This window comes from Hydra vulgaris, chromosome 09, assembly GCF_038396675.1.
Source record: "Hydra vulgaris chromosome 09, alternate assembly HydraT2T_AEP".
Classification (NCBI taxonomy): domain Eukaryota; kingdom Metazoa; phylum Cnidaria; class Hydrozoa; order Anthoathecata; family Hydridae; genus Hydra; species Hydra vulgaris.
In genome coordinates, this window is record NC_088928.1 from 6,207,843 (window position 1) to 6,225,322 (window position 17,480).

The window sequence follows — 17,480 nt, forward strand, 5'->3', positions numbered from 1 at the left end:
GGTTTCACGAAAAAAACTCCGTAAAATATGGTGAGTAATCACCTACAAAAACTATCCGGAGTATGTAGAATATGTGGAAACCTTTTAGGAAAAGACAGTTTAAAAACTGACAGTAAAATAGATCGAATTTATAAAGCTTTTAGAATAAATGTATCAGAACATTCTCAGTGTATTCATCCAGAGAAAATGTGCATGAAGTGTTATACTTCTCTTAGAAACATCAAAAATAGAGGCAGTAAAGTTTTCAAAGCTCCAAAAATTTGGGTAAAATGTCCAACAGTCGAATGCAAATGTATTTTTGGTATTCCTGGTCGAAAACCTCTATCTAATGTTAAGCGGCTAGGAAAGGTTAAAAAATTGACAAAACTTTATATAAAATCATTTCTTGATTCATTGCCTATACAAGAAGATAAAGAAATTTTAACAGAACTAAACCATGAACTAAATCCACATGCATTTTTTATTTACTTTATGCATTTGTAAGATTTGTGGGGAAGTTATGAATCAGCCTGTCATGCTAAACACTCATTCTGTAGCTTGTGCATTTTATCAAATGTTAAAGATAAATTAGAAAATGATTCAAATTGTCCATTATGTAAAACTAACATCACAATTGACAGCCTATCATATTCTGTCCATATATCTGAAAATATAAAACATTTAACTATTATATGCAAGATTTGTGACAAAAAAGTATTTTTAAAAGACAGAAATTTTGAAAATCACGACTGCATAAAATTATTAAATAACACCATAAATGAAAATGACCAATTAGTTAGTATAAACAGTTTTTACCAAATCACTTACACAAGTGAAATCCCACGAGAAGTCAATGATGCTGTTTTACATATCCTTAAAAAAAAGTTGAATCAGTCCAAAACATCTACAATAAAATTTTCATCAGGTGGGCCTAGGGTAAGAAATATGTTTTAACTTTATAGCAAGTTAAATAGTGTTTACTCTTCTATTATGCGAGATATAATTGTAATTATTAGACATGTAGTAGTATTTAATCTTTATTATATCATTTTGATGCAATCTATATTTTAAGCAAGAGTAAATCAGTTTGATTTAGTTTTTTTAATATTAAATATAAGTTATAAAAAAATTTAAAATATTATTTTATTTTCTATTTGAAGTAATGTTTTGTTTAATTTACAGTCACTTTGTTTCGTTTCTGCTCCCAAAGCCTATAAAGATAGCGCAAACTGTAGTAATAGCTCTCTAAGAAAAAGACAGAAATATTTATTGGAACAATTCAACCATACAGCTGGTAGTTCTCAGGACTCTAAAGAATGTCAAACAGCTGTAATGTTAAAGTCATATGATAATGATGAAGCAAATAAAATTTTAAATAAAGCCAATATTGGAAGAGTGGATTTAAATGCAGAAGAAACGGTTGCTTTAAAAGCTGATATGGGTATTCCTTGGAATAAATTGAAAACTATGGCTTGGTAAATATAAATATGGAACTTAAAATACTTTTTGTAATTTCGTTTTTTATTTGAAAACTTGTAGTTCATTTTTACAATTGTTTATAATTGCAAAACTTATTGCTTGTATATTATTATTGAAGGTGGTTAAATTCGGAAAATATTAAAACTGCTTCAAACAACAAACAAAGAGTTGTTGCCAAAGAATGGGCTGGAAATGATTTAGTTGTTTTAGATGGTCCATTTACATTTCAAAATGAAAATAATAATCTGTTTTTGAAATTAAACTAGCTCCTTAGGCTTATATCCACCACCTACCACAAAATATAGAAAACCTACTAAATCTAATGGAAAAGTAATAGCTCATTAATTTGAGATATTTTTAGTAAACACTTAAATCTATAAACTACTAGAAAAATAAAAGTTAATCTTTATACTAGTTTGTTTAAGATAAGTATATATATATATATATATATATATATATATATATATATATATATATATATATATATATCAAAATCAAATAGTTTTGTGTTTAGTACTTTTGAAGCAAAAGACTATTGTGTCAATCTGAAAGTTGGACTGTCTAGATATACACAGCAAGTTGATGAGATGCAAAAAATGGTTTGGAAGTAAGTTAATATGTCGCAGCAGTCACGGTTAATATTTGTTCTGAACAATAAAATATAATATTTCAGAACAATTCAAATTACTTTTTTTTTTTAAGTTTTCACACATGTTTGGGTGGGTACTTTGTAATTAGTTTTAGGATGTTATTACTGTATCAAAGCTGTAAAATATTTATTCCCATAAAGTCTTGGATAAAAAACCTTTTTGGTTTAGAAATCACCATTGTCGTGTTTTTATGTTTAGAGATTACGATTTTCTGTGTAGTGTATATGGAATCACAGGAGCTAGTGGTAAGTTTTTTTTCTACTATGAAATAAATAATTATCCTAACAAATCTGTTTCTGCAAGTAAATAACTATTTTTTTAATCAGTCATACAACACATTATTTATTCCTTTTTTTCTTCATTTCAAGGTCGACACTGCTGCCTTTTTTGTGACATAACAAAGGAAGAGATCAAAATAACTCCTAAAGTCGAAAACATAATGTTTCACATAGAACACTTTATTCTTTAAGAGATAACTTTGAGTCTTTTCAGAGTTTTGGAGGAGTTTTAAAGAATGCAAAGCTATTCAACAATGTTATTGATCAATCTTTGTTTAATATTCCTCTGGATCAAGTAAATTAGTTCTTTTTATTTAAATAATGCTGCTATGCTATAAAATTATTACAATTGTTTTTATTAACTTTAACAGGTTGCAGTGCCTGCATTACATATATCTCTGGGCATCTTCTTGAAATTTTTTATTATGTTAGAAGGCGAGTGTCATTTAATTGATATAAAACTTGCTGGAGAACTTACATTAAGTAATAAAACTATTGATAAAGCAGAATTTGACAAGTTTATTTCCATGCATGTCCAATCAAGTCTTTTGAATAGGGTTATTACAGATTGTCTTGAAAAAATTGCTCTTCTCCAAGACACAGTTGGAATACAAGTTTTGCGTGATGCAGAAAGAGCAGAAGATATTTTGAAAATATATAAACCAAGAATTCTTTATTATGAATTGAGAATAAACAAAAAGGTATTGTTTTTCAGTAAAAAATATGAATCATTAAATTTACTTTAATCAAAATTTATAGATAAAACTTGCTTTAAAACTGTGCTCAAACTAGGATAATACAATTTAATAAAGAGAATGAAGTTTTTGTTATTTTAAGTTATCAATAATTTTGTTTATTTATACAAATATAATTAAAAGATTAAATGTCTGTAAATTTTGTCTACCAAGTTTAATTAAAAACATATTATTAGTCAATAGAACTACAATGTTTGCATAAATGTAACAAACTAGATAAAGTGTCAGGACCATGTATTCAAAAACTAGATGAAATATTGAAAGAAAATAAAGTTGAAAGGCAACCCTATTATGGGAAATGTTTTGTAGGAAACCATGTTCACAAAATGCTTAAGGTAGTTGTTTTAATACTATATATATATATATATAGATATATATATATATATATATATATATATATATATATATATATATATATATATATATATATATATATATATATATATATATATATATATGCATATATGTGTATATACAACAAACTGTTTTATTATATATATTAGAAAAATGTATTGCATAAAATAATATATTTGCTCAATGTTTATAATGCCTTGATTTATGAATTGATTAATGCCTTAATTTATGAATTGTTTTGACTTTTTTAGATATTTTTTTATTTATAGCATCAACCATTGCTTGACTTATGAAATTCGATTCCAAAACTAGTTGTAGACCTTGGATTTATAGATACCGCTGTTCACTTACTATCTATCGATGTGTGCCAGAAATTTAAAAAGTTATTTTCATATTATTCTAATTGTCATAATATTATGAATATTTAACCCTATTTCAAAGATAATGATAAATATTGCTTGGTAAATATTTAACTAACTTTTTCGATTTTACTCTTGATTGTAAATTATAAAACCTAAACTACCCCTTGTTATTTTTACAGTATGATATTATTGAGTATTATTTTTCTTTCTGTATTGTATAATGAAAAATCTCGTCAACTTTTAGATTTAGCAATCAAAAAACTCATGGAATTTTATAGATTTACATGGCCAGATGCTTCTGTAACACCTAAAATGCATTTGCTTGAAAACCACGTATATCAGTTTATCGAAAAATGAAGATTAGGAATCGGTGTGTATGGTGAACAAGGTGGTGAAAGTTTACAAGCCGAATTCAACAATCTTAATAGATTATTCTGGCATATGACGGGTTGTAGTCGGCTAGAAGGCACTGTTAAAGAACATTTTTTAAGAAATCACCCTAAAGCAAAAGATATAAAGCCAATTGTAAAATAAAGAAAAATGAGTTTATAAAATTTTACAAATATTTTTGTAAAAGAATTTTAGAATTAGTTGAAAATTTATTATAAATTTTAAAAGTTTAAAAGAAAAACAAAATCCTAATTTAAATTTCATTTTCAAATTGACATTGATTTTAACCATTAGGCATAAGTAAGCTATGCCTTACATTTTTTTTAGTCAAAAAAATTAAATAATTTTTGCCTAACGTTATATAAATTATCTCGATTTAAAAAAATGATTGGTCAAAATGATTAACATAAAATATTTCCTTACAGTATCGAGAATAAGAATATGTTTTAATTTTTATCCAAAAAATTTACAGTCGCAAGATATTCTTTAAATAGTTGTAGGGAATGCTGTTTTTTTTCACTTAAAAACTTAATTATTTTAAGCAAAAAAATGACTTATTATTATTATTTTTTTAATTTAATAAAGAGCTTATCACTTATATAATTTAAAAACTTTTTTTTTTTTTCTAATTGCGAAGACTAAAATAATATAACTATTGCATAAAATAATATATTTAAAGCTCAATGTTTACAATGCCTTGATTTATGAATTGATTAATGCCTTGATTTATGAATTGTTTTGACTTTTTTTGATATTTAGAAAGCAAATCAATCACTAAAGTTTTTAGTTTTTACGGAAAACTGCTCCGCATTTTATATTATTTTTTATATAGTGTAATTTAATGCGCATGCTCACAATAACATCCTACACTTAAATCACCGTGCGTACTCATGAAGTAATGTCTTCATTTAGATTAGCATCTCTGGTGAGTTTATGTGTCGAAACCTTCTTTCCAACTCTAATGTCATTAACTTTGGCTTGTAGAATATGCGCTGATTCTTTTCCGATGATGTCCACAGAGCCGTGGCTAGGCTCCCTCACACACCCCAACTGGGGGGGGGGCAGCATTTTTAGGGGTCCTTTTTGTAATTAAATTTTTTTTTTTTTATATTTTTTATAATAAGAATATTTAAATATATATAGTTACTGTTAATATTAATAAAAAAACATGGCCTTTTAAACACGATATTACCAAAATTAAGCAAGCGTGAAAAAAAGCACTAATATTTTTCATGTAGAAAAAAAAGAAAATAAAAAGTTTAACTCCCAAGGTCCGAATTTTATGAAAAACGCGAGCTTTATAAAAATCTGTCAAACCGTTAAAGAGAAACCATTAAGCAACAGCCAATAGTGCGAAGAAATATATTTCTCTAATTAGCATATTTTATTAGGTGCGAATATATTATTATTTGTATTTAAATTACATATTTCAATGTTTATTTATTTATAAATTATAAATCGTTTTTTTATTTTTGGCGATTCACAATTTATCTCGGTAATAATTTATTTTATTACTATGCTATATTTATTACTTTTGCTTTAAAACTATGAAATAAAAAGTCTTTTATTTGTTTCAATTAGATCATACGCATTGTTTTTAAAGAAACAAATGTATAGCGTTGGAAAACTACTACGCTTTGCATTTGTTTATTTTAAAGTTCAAATGATTATAAGGCCATTATCATTGAACTGATTTTTTTGTTATTATTATTATTATTATTATTATTATTATTATTATTATTATTATTATTATTATTGTTATTATTGTTATTATTATTATTATTATTATTATTATTATTATTATTATTATTATTATTATTATTATTATTATTATTATTATGCGTTGTTAGTTTTTTATATAAAAAACAAACAAACAATGAAGGTTTCCAAAAGTTTATAAAAATATTTCGATAGTATATCACGATATATTTATTGGTATGAAAAAAGTGAAAAGTGGTGCCACTAAGAGAAGAGAAAAAGCTGCAGCCAGGGAGGAAATCGCAAATCACCCCAAGCTAACACATTTTTTGAAACCATTAGTTCAGACTTATTATTAGTGGTGTTTCGATACCAACAGAAACTACAAATAATTCTGATTGTCATTATTTGAATACTAGAGTAGAGTCAGATAGGTTGATATGCGAGTTTACGTCAAATAGCATAACAATTCCGCCTATTTTTCTCAGTGATGATCCTTCTGAGTGGCCAGTAATGTTTCTGACGCACAGAGGTTTGACCTTGTTAAACGTGGTTTCAAAAAGATCGAAATTGATTTTCCATACAAATTAGAAAGAAGACGATTTTCACTGAATTATTATAACAGCAAGATGAAGCATGAAGAAATCTTTGAACGCACACGGCTCATATATTCTTTGAACAGCAATAAAGTGTTTTGTTTTTGTTGCAAACTTTTTGGGATAACTTCTTCACCATTCCGACAAGGAATGAAGACTTGGGAAGGCTTGTCAAAAAACTTAAAGAACACGAAACATGCAGTGCACATTTCAAGTGCTTTTAACAATGGATGACTTTACGAAAAGGTTAATTGATACTTTCTTTAATTTATTGCTTTGTTACTTATTTTTTCTTAATTAATTTCTTTTTCCTCAATTTTGGTAATGCAGGCATTGCAAATCAAGCTACCATAGACGAGAAACAACAAAAGTTGCTTCATAAAGAGCGGATATTTTGGAGGGCTGTGTTAGAAAGGATACTAGACATTACCTTATTTCTTTCTGCAAGAAATCTTGCATTCCGTGGTTCAGACACAGCCATTGGTTTAAAGAGCAATGGAAACTTTCTTGGGGTGTTTGAATTACTAGCTAAGTATGATACCGTTCTCAATGAGCTTATGCAAAGAATCCAGGACACAGAAACCAAGAAGCACTACTTGAGCAATGACACACAGAACGAGTTGATTAGACTTTTAGCCAGGGAGATTGAATTCAAAAACCTTTCTAAGGTAAAAAAGGCAAAATACTATTCTATTATTTTAGATTGTACGCCAGACGTTTCGCACAAAGAACAAATGAGCATTATTCTGCGATCAGTAACATGTACTCCTGGAGTAGGTATCGACATTTCGAAAATTTCTTTGGACATCTCACAGTAAATGATACCACTGGAAAAGGGCTTTTCAATGCATTTTTTAATCAGGAAAAAAATTGGGATCTAAATATTTTTGACTGTCGAGGTCAATCTTACAATAATGGTGCTAAAACGAAAGTAAAAGTAAAAGGTGTTCAAGCAAGGTTTCTGAAAATGAATCCTAAGGCCTTTTATGTTCATGTGCTGACCATTCACTCAATCTTGTTATTGTTGATGGTGCACTGTCATACATCAGTGCAATTTCTTTTTTTGGTGTTTTTTCAAGGTTATACACGCTCTTTTCATCGTCTCCTCCTCGATGGGAAATTTTAAAATCATGCGTGGAAATTTCTTTATGAGTATCGCAAAAATGGATTTTCTGACGCACGTGTTAAGGCATCAGAAATCGCAGAAGTATTGGGTATTGAAAAGGTTTTTTCAAAGGTGCGTTCAAGAAAAAAAAATTCGATTTATTCATACGAGTGTGCTGATCACATTTGGCAACCTGAACATCAGTATAAAGCAGATTTCTTTTTGCCACTAATTGATATGTCAATTGCATCAGTAAAAGAGCGTTTTGAACAGATCAGCATTATCACAAAGCTTTATGACTTTCTTTACCAATCTGAGAGTCTTATCAAAGCCTGTAATGAAAATTCTCTGTCTGCTTATTGCAAAAATTTGCAAATAAAGCTTGCTGATATATATTCTGAGGATTTAGAATCGGAGTTAAAACGTTTTGTCATAGTTATAAAGGAGGGAAAAAATGCTCTCCTAAAATCTGCATATGACTTATGAGCTGCAAGAAACTTATCCCAATCTAGTTATTGCGTTACAAATCATTCTTACTTTACCAGTTATTGTTGCAAGTGCAGAACGTAGCTTCAACAAGTTAAAACTTATTAAAACATTTCATAGGTTAGTATAAATAATGTTGCTTCATTATACATAAATACGTGTAGCTTTATTTCTTTGTATTTTTAAATAGGTCAACAATGGTCAATGAACGTTTGTCTTCCTTAGCAATGCTGTCTATTGAGAATCAGGTTGCAAGAACATCAAGTTATGAAGGCATAATAAATGAGTTTGCAAGCATGAAAACACGTCGCAAACCCTTTTTTTGATGGTTTGCGACGTACTTCTATTATCTGCATAATGCATTTACAGTAGTTAAAGAAACTCTTCACTAGTAACTCTATATCAATTTAACAATTATAAAATATATCTAATTGAATTTAAGCGTTAATTTGATTGCATTTAGTCTTATGAATGGCGACGTTAATATATTTCAGGTACCCAGCTGTTTTGACGTAATCTGTAAAATTTATCCACTTTTTTAGAAAAAATAAAAAATAAATTGGGGCCATTTTGGGGGGCCCTAAATCCACAAGCCACGGCACTGCATACACATATATACAGACATACACATATGCATACACACATACATACGTACACACATACATACGTACATACATACATACAAACATACATACATACATACATACATACATACATACATACATACATACATACATACATACATACATACATACATACATACATACATACATACATACATACATACATACATACATACATACATACATAAATACATACATACATACATACATATATACAAACATATATATATAAAAACATACACACAATACATACATATACATAATCACACATTTGCATATATGTAAATAAACACATATAAATAAATAAGGCAACACATTATACATATACACATACATACACACAATGCACAATCAGGTTGATACAAACATGTACATATATGGAACGGAAGGGTATGGAGTAGTAGAAGAGATAACTGAATAGATTTAAAATAAGGGAAAACTAAAAGCTGTTATATTTTAGAAAAATAGATTTAATTAATTGAAGATATAAGATAGTGAAAATGCTGTGTTAGAATTTTATTGAGTGTTTTTCTGAAGGATAAGTTTTTTGATATTGGCAACGAAAGCGTTTCTAGTAATGTTTGGGAGATTTATTTTTATTGAAAGTGGCAGATTGTTCCAAGAGTGAATTGATTGGTATTTAGTAAATCGAATACCATATTTGATTGATTGGTATTTAGTATGTGAATTGATTGGTATTTAGTGAATTGATTGGTTTTTGGTGAATTGATTGGTATTTAGTAGATTGAATACCATATTTGATTGATTGGTATTTAGTATGTGAATTGATTGGTATTTAGTGAATTGATTGGTATTTAGTAGATTGAATACCATATTTGATTGATTGGTATTTATTAAGTGAATTGATTGGTATTTAGTGAATTGATTGGTATTTAGTAGATTGAATACCATATTTGCTAGTTTTTTTTTTAAGGTAGAGCTAGTTTATAACAAGATGTTGATCTATGTTTGCAATTATGTATATCACTTGTGAATTTAAAATAGATGTTGAAAGCAATAGGCATGGTATTATGAATGATATCCCACACAAAAACACAGTTTAACAAGAAGATGAGTTCATCTAACTTTAAAGTATTTGATAAACTATACAATAAATCTGGATTAAAATTACTTGGCTGGAAATGAACTATTTGTATAGATTTATTTTGAAGTTTCATCAAATTTTTAATTTGAGTAGATGAACTTTGCCCCCATATTATGCAACCATACCTTAGGTGGGAATTAAATATAGCATGCTAAATATTTATCAGTGTTTCGTAGTTGACAAATTGCCTTAATTTGGAAAACATTCCATTAGCTCGACTTAGTTTGCAAGATATTGCTTTTACTTGTTGGTGAAACAATAGATTTTCATCTAATTAATGGCTAAATATTTAATCTTATCTACAGTATTAATTTTTTTAACGTTTATTCTGAAATTAAGTTTTTTTGTAATTTTGTTGCCTTGAGATTTAAAGATCACTATTTCAGACTTCTTGGTATTTAAAGAAATTTTGTTTGATCGTAGCCATTGTACCAAACATGCAAGGTCATGATTAAGATTTTAATTTAGTTTTTTAAGAGATTTACTAATAATAAGAAGATTGGTATCATTAGCACAATGATTTGTTTTGGAGAATTTTACACATGTGTGTAGATCGTTTATGTAAACGAGGAAGAGTAGAGGACCTAAGATTGAACCTTGTAGAACGCCAATACATGTAAACCTAGTTTTGGAGGAAGTGTTTCCAATGCTTACAAACTGAGAGCGCATATACAGGTACGACTTGAACCATTTGAGAGCAACTCCTCTGACACAGTAATGATTTAATTTAGACAGCAAAATCTCATAATCAACAGTATCAAACGCCTTCTGCAAATTAACCAACACTCCAGTAGCAAACTTTTTTTGATCCAGGGCTTCGCGTATTGTCTCAGTTATATCAATGAGTGCTTGATTTGTACAGTGCTTTTTGCGGAAGCCAGATTGAAGGCTATACAGACTATTAAATTGATTTAAAAAGTTTTCTAGTCTGTTAAAAATGAATCTTTCAATTAGTTTGCCAATATTTGAAAGTAAAGATATAGATCGATAGTTACAATGATCTAATTTGGATCCACTTTTATAAATAGGTACAACTTCAGCAACTTTAAACAAGTAAGGAATCACTACAGTTTCGAATGATTTATTCATCATAATGCTAAAAGGGTAGCTTAAATCTTTCGATGCTAAGATCAATATTTGAGTAGGAATGCTATTAGACCTAGTGCTTTTTCTAGGGTTCATACTGGATATATAATCATTTATTTCTTGTGGTGTAACAGGGGTTATATAAAAGGAGTTAGGACTTTTATTTTTTAGTTAGTGGTTAAAGTTATGCCCAGGAGAGATGATTGTTTTAGAAAGATTTTTTGCAATTGTGGAAAAGTAGTCATTAAATGAGTTAGTGATTAGGGCATTATCAGTTATTATTTGGTTATTTATAGTAAAACTTTCGATTGTGTTATGGCTGTTTGGCTTTATAGCAATAATCCTTTTTATTCCTCTCCAGGTGTTTCTAAGATTGTTTAAATTTTCATTGAAATATTTTGAGTAGTATGATTTTTTTGAATACCTCAACAAGTTGCTTATTTGATTTTGATAATATTTGAATTTAAGAAAGTATTCTTCCTTTGATTTCTCATTTTTACATTTTTTAAACTTTGTGTGAAGTTTATTTTTAATATGTATCGATTTAATGATGTCAACAGTAATCCATGGTTTTGATATGGTTTTATTAGTATACTTAGAAGACAAATTAAAAGGGGCATGTAATCAAGTATTTTGTTTACCAGCTCTAGAAATTTTAATGAAAAATTATTGATACTATAAGTGACTTGATGACTTAGTGGTAGCCATTCAGCATCTTTTAGGTCTTTGAGAAATAGACTTTCGTTAAAGTGTTTAAAACAGCGACAATATATTTTTCTTTGTGGTTGTTTAATATTCTTGTTAGAAAAAGCTATGAACTGTATAAGATGGTCAGCAAGAGATACTGTAAGGTTACCAGATACAAAATTAGGGTCATAAAAGTTTAAAAATATATTATCTATTAGTGTTTTGGAATGGGGTGTAATTCGAGTTGGTTGGGTAAAAAATGGGAATAGAGAAAAAGAGCACATGGAATCAAGAAAGCTGGATACAAAATTACAAGAGTTATAGTTTAAAAGATTAAACTCATCTGTGCACATACAAGGATGACGGTAAATACATCCCACTATGATATTATTTTCATTCGGGTATAAGATTTCAATGAAGGTTGATTCAAGTTCTTTTAGTTTTAAAATTTGAAGGTCAGATCTCAACTTGTACTTCAAGTCTGATTTTACATATAGAAGTGTCCCTCCTCTGTTGAACATTTGGTATGTTCAACAGTGTAGCCACTTAATGAAATATCAGTTCTAAAAATTTGATTTTACTTTAAACGGGTCTCAGATATTGCAATAATATTTGGTTTGTTTTTCATAAGGGCTAGCAGACATCTAAGGTCATCAATATAGAATGTTAAAGATGATATGTTAACGTGAACAAAAGTTTTAGAATCTTTATTAATGGCATGATTGTATTCAGTTGCATTACTAGTATATACAATTTATTTTAAGTTTGTTAAGATTCTTAAAAAGATTTTTCTGATCAGGAGTTGTTTCAAATTGCTAGATGTGTTTGAAATTATTTGCACCATTTACTGTAAGCATGAGTTCATTATCAGAAAGATTTAAGAATGGTAGAGTGTTTTGAAAACATATGTAACAGTACCAATTGCCTGTTTCTGACACAACATAATTGTAGCATTTATTAGTCATCCCGCTACATTTAATATGGATCCATTTGTTGCAAGAATCACATTGTATGGCTTTATGATTACTTGAAACTGATTTGAAACAGATACCACAGGGAAACTTTATGTCCATTTTATATCATTTAAAGTATTAAATATTCAATAATTTAAGTGTTGTTTACTTTTTGAGTATATTTAGTTTATAATGAATACTGAAGATAATTTATTAGTATTTTAAAAATGCTAAAGATTTCTCAAATAATTAAGAAACTCTAAATTATACTTTGATACAGACTAAAGTTAGTTTTGAAGATATATAAAGTTAGTTTTGAAGATATATAAAGTTAGTTTTGATGATATAGTAGATATATGGGATATGTGAGGTTTATTAGAAGCTGTAGATAAACAAACTAGATATTAAACTATATGGATTATTGAATATTAAATAAAATTTTAATATTTAATATAGATAAAATTGAAGATAATATGGTAGATACTACAGGATCAAAGGAATGAATATTGATATTATTGTGTAAATTAAAGTCCTGTATTATATAGGAGTTCTCTACTTGAGATATATAGTATACAGCAAGCAATACAACATGGGAAAAAATAAAATACTGTAAAATGATACATAAAATACAATAAAATACTATAATATGAATAATATAATATAATATATATTAGGATTAAAAAACGATAAAAGTTCTAAAATATGATCTATTTGTATAATGTGAAGCAAATATTTAATGTATTATTTATCTCAATATATTAAAATTTAATTATAAAATATATAACTTATCTTATCCCATTAATAGACTGTAAATGTAACTTATAATATAATATATTTATAAATACTTTAAGAATATTTAAACGGATATTTATTAGAAGTTTTTTATCCAACTAAACAGTTTATATTTTCCAGTTATTTCGTCTGATTTTATTTACCCGCAGTTAAAATTAAATCATCAAGGTAATTTACACCAGAAGAAGGTTAAGTATAATTTACTCAAACTTTTATTTTGAATAAAAGTGATTGAAATATCGAATTTTGATGAAACGAATAAAGATGATTAAGGTAAATTAGTTCAAAAGCTTCAATCATCGATCATTAGCTTTAATAATCAAATTTAGCATCGAATCCAAAAAACATTTAATATGATAAATACGATCACAAATAAATTTAAATAAAATCGCCATTTCAAACACAACCGGCTGCCAATTTTAATATAGCCGAAAGCCTTATATAGCCTCCATTTGAAGAAGCGCTCATCCATACCACCATTACTACAACACTTATTGGAGGACTTCTCCGAGAAAGACCCTGGGTGCTGGGAGCAATAATTTCTGTAGTGCTCAAATGTTACCGAATCTAAAATCACAAAAGCTCTTAAATATTAACAACTCTAAAATTACAAATAGAAGAATATAATAAAAGTTATAAATATTTGCAATTTTATTTAATCAAAATATAAAGCATAACCTCACCATTTTCACAGGTAACAGAAGACGATGCTAATAACATGTAAAAAAAAAAAAGAGAGAGTAAATTAAAAAGGGTTAAACTTGTGAAAAAATTTATTTTAATAAAAATATGTGTAAAATGCGAAAAAATATGAAAAAATTTATTTTAATAAAAATATGAATAAAATGCAAACAGTAAAAAAATGTGTCATATTTATTAACTAATTCTTTCACCTATTGCACATATTTCTCCATACAAAGCATATAAAATATAAAACACAGCCATACCGGTTATGTTTCTACCAGACACTTAAGACAAAAAAATATACCTCAGAATAATCGATAAAATAATATTTAAATAAATATAAAATTATAATTTGTATACTTATTCTCCTCATTTCCTCCATATAGTTGTCTAAAGTAAGAAAAAAGATAACTGAAGCTAAAACTAACTAAAAATAAACTAAAACTAACTATAAACTAAACCAAAATTATAAATTAAACTTTAAATCTTAATACCTGTACCTCAGAAGACAAAGGTCAGTTGTCCAGTTTTTTGTGAAAATGAGCTATGTATGAGACCTTTTTAGTTTTTTCAGTATCTACAGAGGTATAAAGACTGTTGTCTTACGACAATGTGAAACAAAGTTCGGTCAATGTAAAAGGTCTGGTGTCCCCACAATGTTCAATGGAAAAACGTCTGTTGTCCAGAAAAAAAATTTCACTTTTTTTATTTAACTTTTTTTTTTTTGTCAAAATTATATTTCATGTGCTTTAAGACAAATTAAATAAAACACGAAAAAATTACATAAACTTAACCATCAAGAATAAGTCAATAAAGACTTATTATTTTACTATTTCCTCTGTCCTGAACAATTTCTAAAATGTCACATTTTAGAAATTGAAACCGACCTTTGACTTCTAAAGGTACAGATATAAATGCTTTCTTTATTTAACTATACTAATCATATTTTTATACTTGGTTTTTGTTTCAACTCTCCTAGTAAAAAAAAAAAAAGCTAAAGTACTTGAAGTTACAACTGCACAATACAACTGCAACTTCATTATGTGAGGAAGATTATAGCGACATCTATCTTGCCCTTCAAGTAAAGACATTTTTACAACTGACAATGAGCGACCTTCTATTGCTGCTTGATGAATTCCTTCATCTTCCACCTCAACCATGTTTTTAAATGCAAGAGCAAATGGGTTCTCTTCAATAATAATCATTTAAGTCATTTAAGAAAAGATCATTACCACGTTGTTGCATTCTAAAATTTACTGCTGCAAGCGGACCATAGATGTATAAATGACAATATGTCTGTGGAACATCTTGATTTGGCCTAAGATTACCTGAACAATGAAAAATTTGACCACTTATTCTAAAACATGGTGGCCTATAATTTATGGATTGAACTACATTAGCTTTAAATGAAGTAAAAGAAAGACAGGTATTATAATTTCTGATATATTTAAAAAAATTCAGATTTGCATAATTTCCTTTAAATAAATCTTGTTGAAATGGTGAAGGTTACAACAAAACTACCTTTCCGTTATGGCAACAAAAAATGTATTTTATCAGGAAATTTCTTGGCACCACAAATCTGACAAATATAATTCATTTCTCCTAAATAATTATAATCTGGAATAGTTTTTACTTCTTGCAATACATTCTTTCGTAACAAGTAACATATATAGGATTTTGTTGATTGTTAATTTCATTTCGCCTAAGCCGATTTAATTTTTGTGACAATTAACTTGCCTATTAACATTTCCATTTTCTAAACTAATATCTGCTTCTAGAATAATATCATCCATTAAAATTTTACTTTTAATTGAAAGTAGTAACAAAAAATCTTTTCTATACAATTTTTTTTATATTTCTATAAACCATATGTTTCTAAAGTTTATAGAAATTCTATAGAACTTTTTTTCCTGGGATTCTAATAATAAAAATACTGCTAATGCAGAGAAATTAAAAAAGAAAAATTGTTGTAAACCTTTTTTTGCAAACTTCATTATTATTTCTTTAAAAAAATTATTAGTGAACGTTTTTAAAAAATTCACAAAACTTGACAATATTTTGTTCTTCTTTTCCACATAAGTACATCTAGAGTTTTTTGGTTCCAGGTACCCGGACTCGGACTCGGCGAGTCTTTGGGCAAATGCCCGGATCCGATACCCGGTTTAAGGCTCGGCGAGTCTCATGGTTTGAATGTTTTGCCTTGTTTCTTAAGTAGTGGTGCGTTGTCGAGCTGGATCCCTACCTTTTCTAGAAAAATATAGTAGTAGGGTTTGTGAATCTAACTTTAAGTTGAACTTGGCGACGGCTTTTTAGATGCTTTGAGAACATTCAAGTTTATGTATGTTTCCACATATGTCCGAATACACACTAAAATTAACTCATAACTTAAATTTTTTCTAATTGAATGTATTTATAAATAAGCGAATGCTTTAAAGGATTTGCTAATGTAATATGTTTCTATATTAGAAAATGTTTTAAAAGCATTTGCTAATATAAAAACTTTTGATTAAATAGATTGAAGTTAGTAAGTTAATTTTTTTTAGCGCATATTTAAAAAACTTAAAAAAAAGCACTTTTAATTTATTAATTCTCTATTTAGGAAAAAAGCGAAATATCATAATTTTACTAGAACATTTTTTACAGCCCCATTATGCCGAAGCACTCCAAAGAGTGGCAGTATTTCACACTATGTACCGATCTGAAAAGTGGAAAATGCAGTAAGTGTTCAACGATAATATCAAACAAAGATAGAAATACTTCATCAACGATTAAACATTTAAAAGTTTAACATGGAATTTCTTTACCAACACGAGAAGAAATAGGTGAAAATTCTGGCACCAAACGATTTAAAAGTATCGACACTTTTGTTGCCGTCGCACGAAAGCTGTCTTTAAAATGGCCGCTTATGATGGTATATCAGTTAGGGCGATTCCAAAGTCTAGTTTTACATGTGAAAGTTTATTAAAATCAAGTTATAATCTTCCTAAAGCCAAAAGAGCTTTAGGAAGATTATAACTCAATATCAATTTGCATGGAATTGACTCTGAAGTTTATAATCTGGGTTTAGTGAGAATTTTTAACTCGTGTACAGCTGTACAGTTAATTGAAAAAGTAGAACAACATTTAAACACATGTAATAATAATTTTTAAAAAACATATAGCTGGTGCAACCGGCGACGGTGCAAGTGTAATGATATAATTTGGACGAGAATTTCCTAGTCTCTATAATTTGTGTTTGAATCACACTATACACTTAGCTGTTTGTGATGTACTATATAAAAAGAAAAGTATTACGGTCTTGCAAGATGAAGATGACGTTGATAGAGATAGAAATGACCATGGTCAAGATGACATTAATGATGATCAAGATGAAAATTATTATTCTGACGAGAGCGACGGTGACGTTGAAGAGTACGGA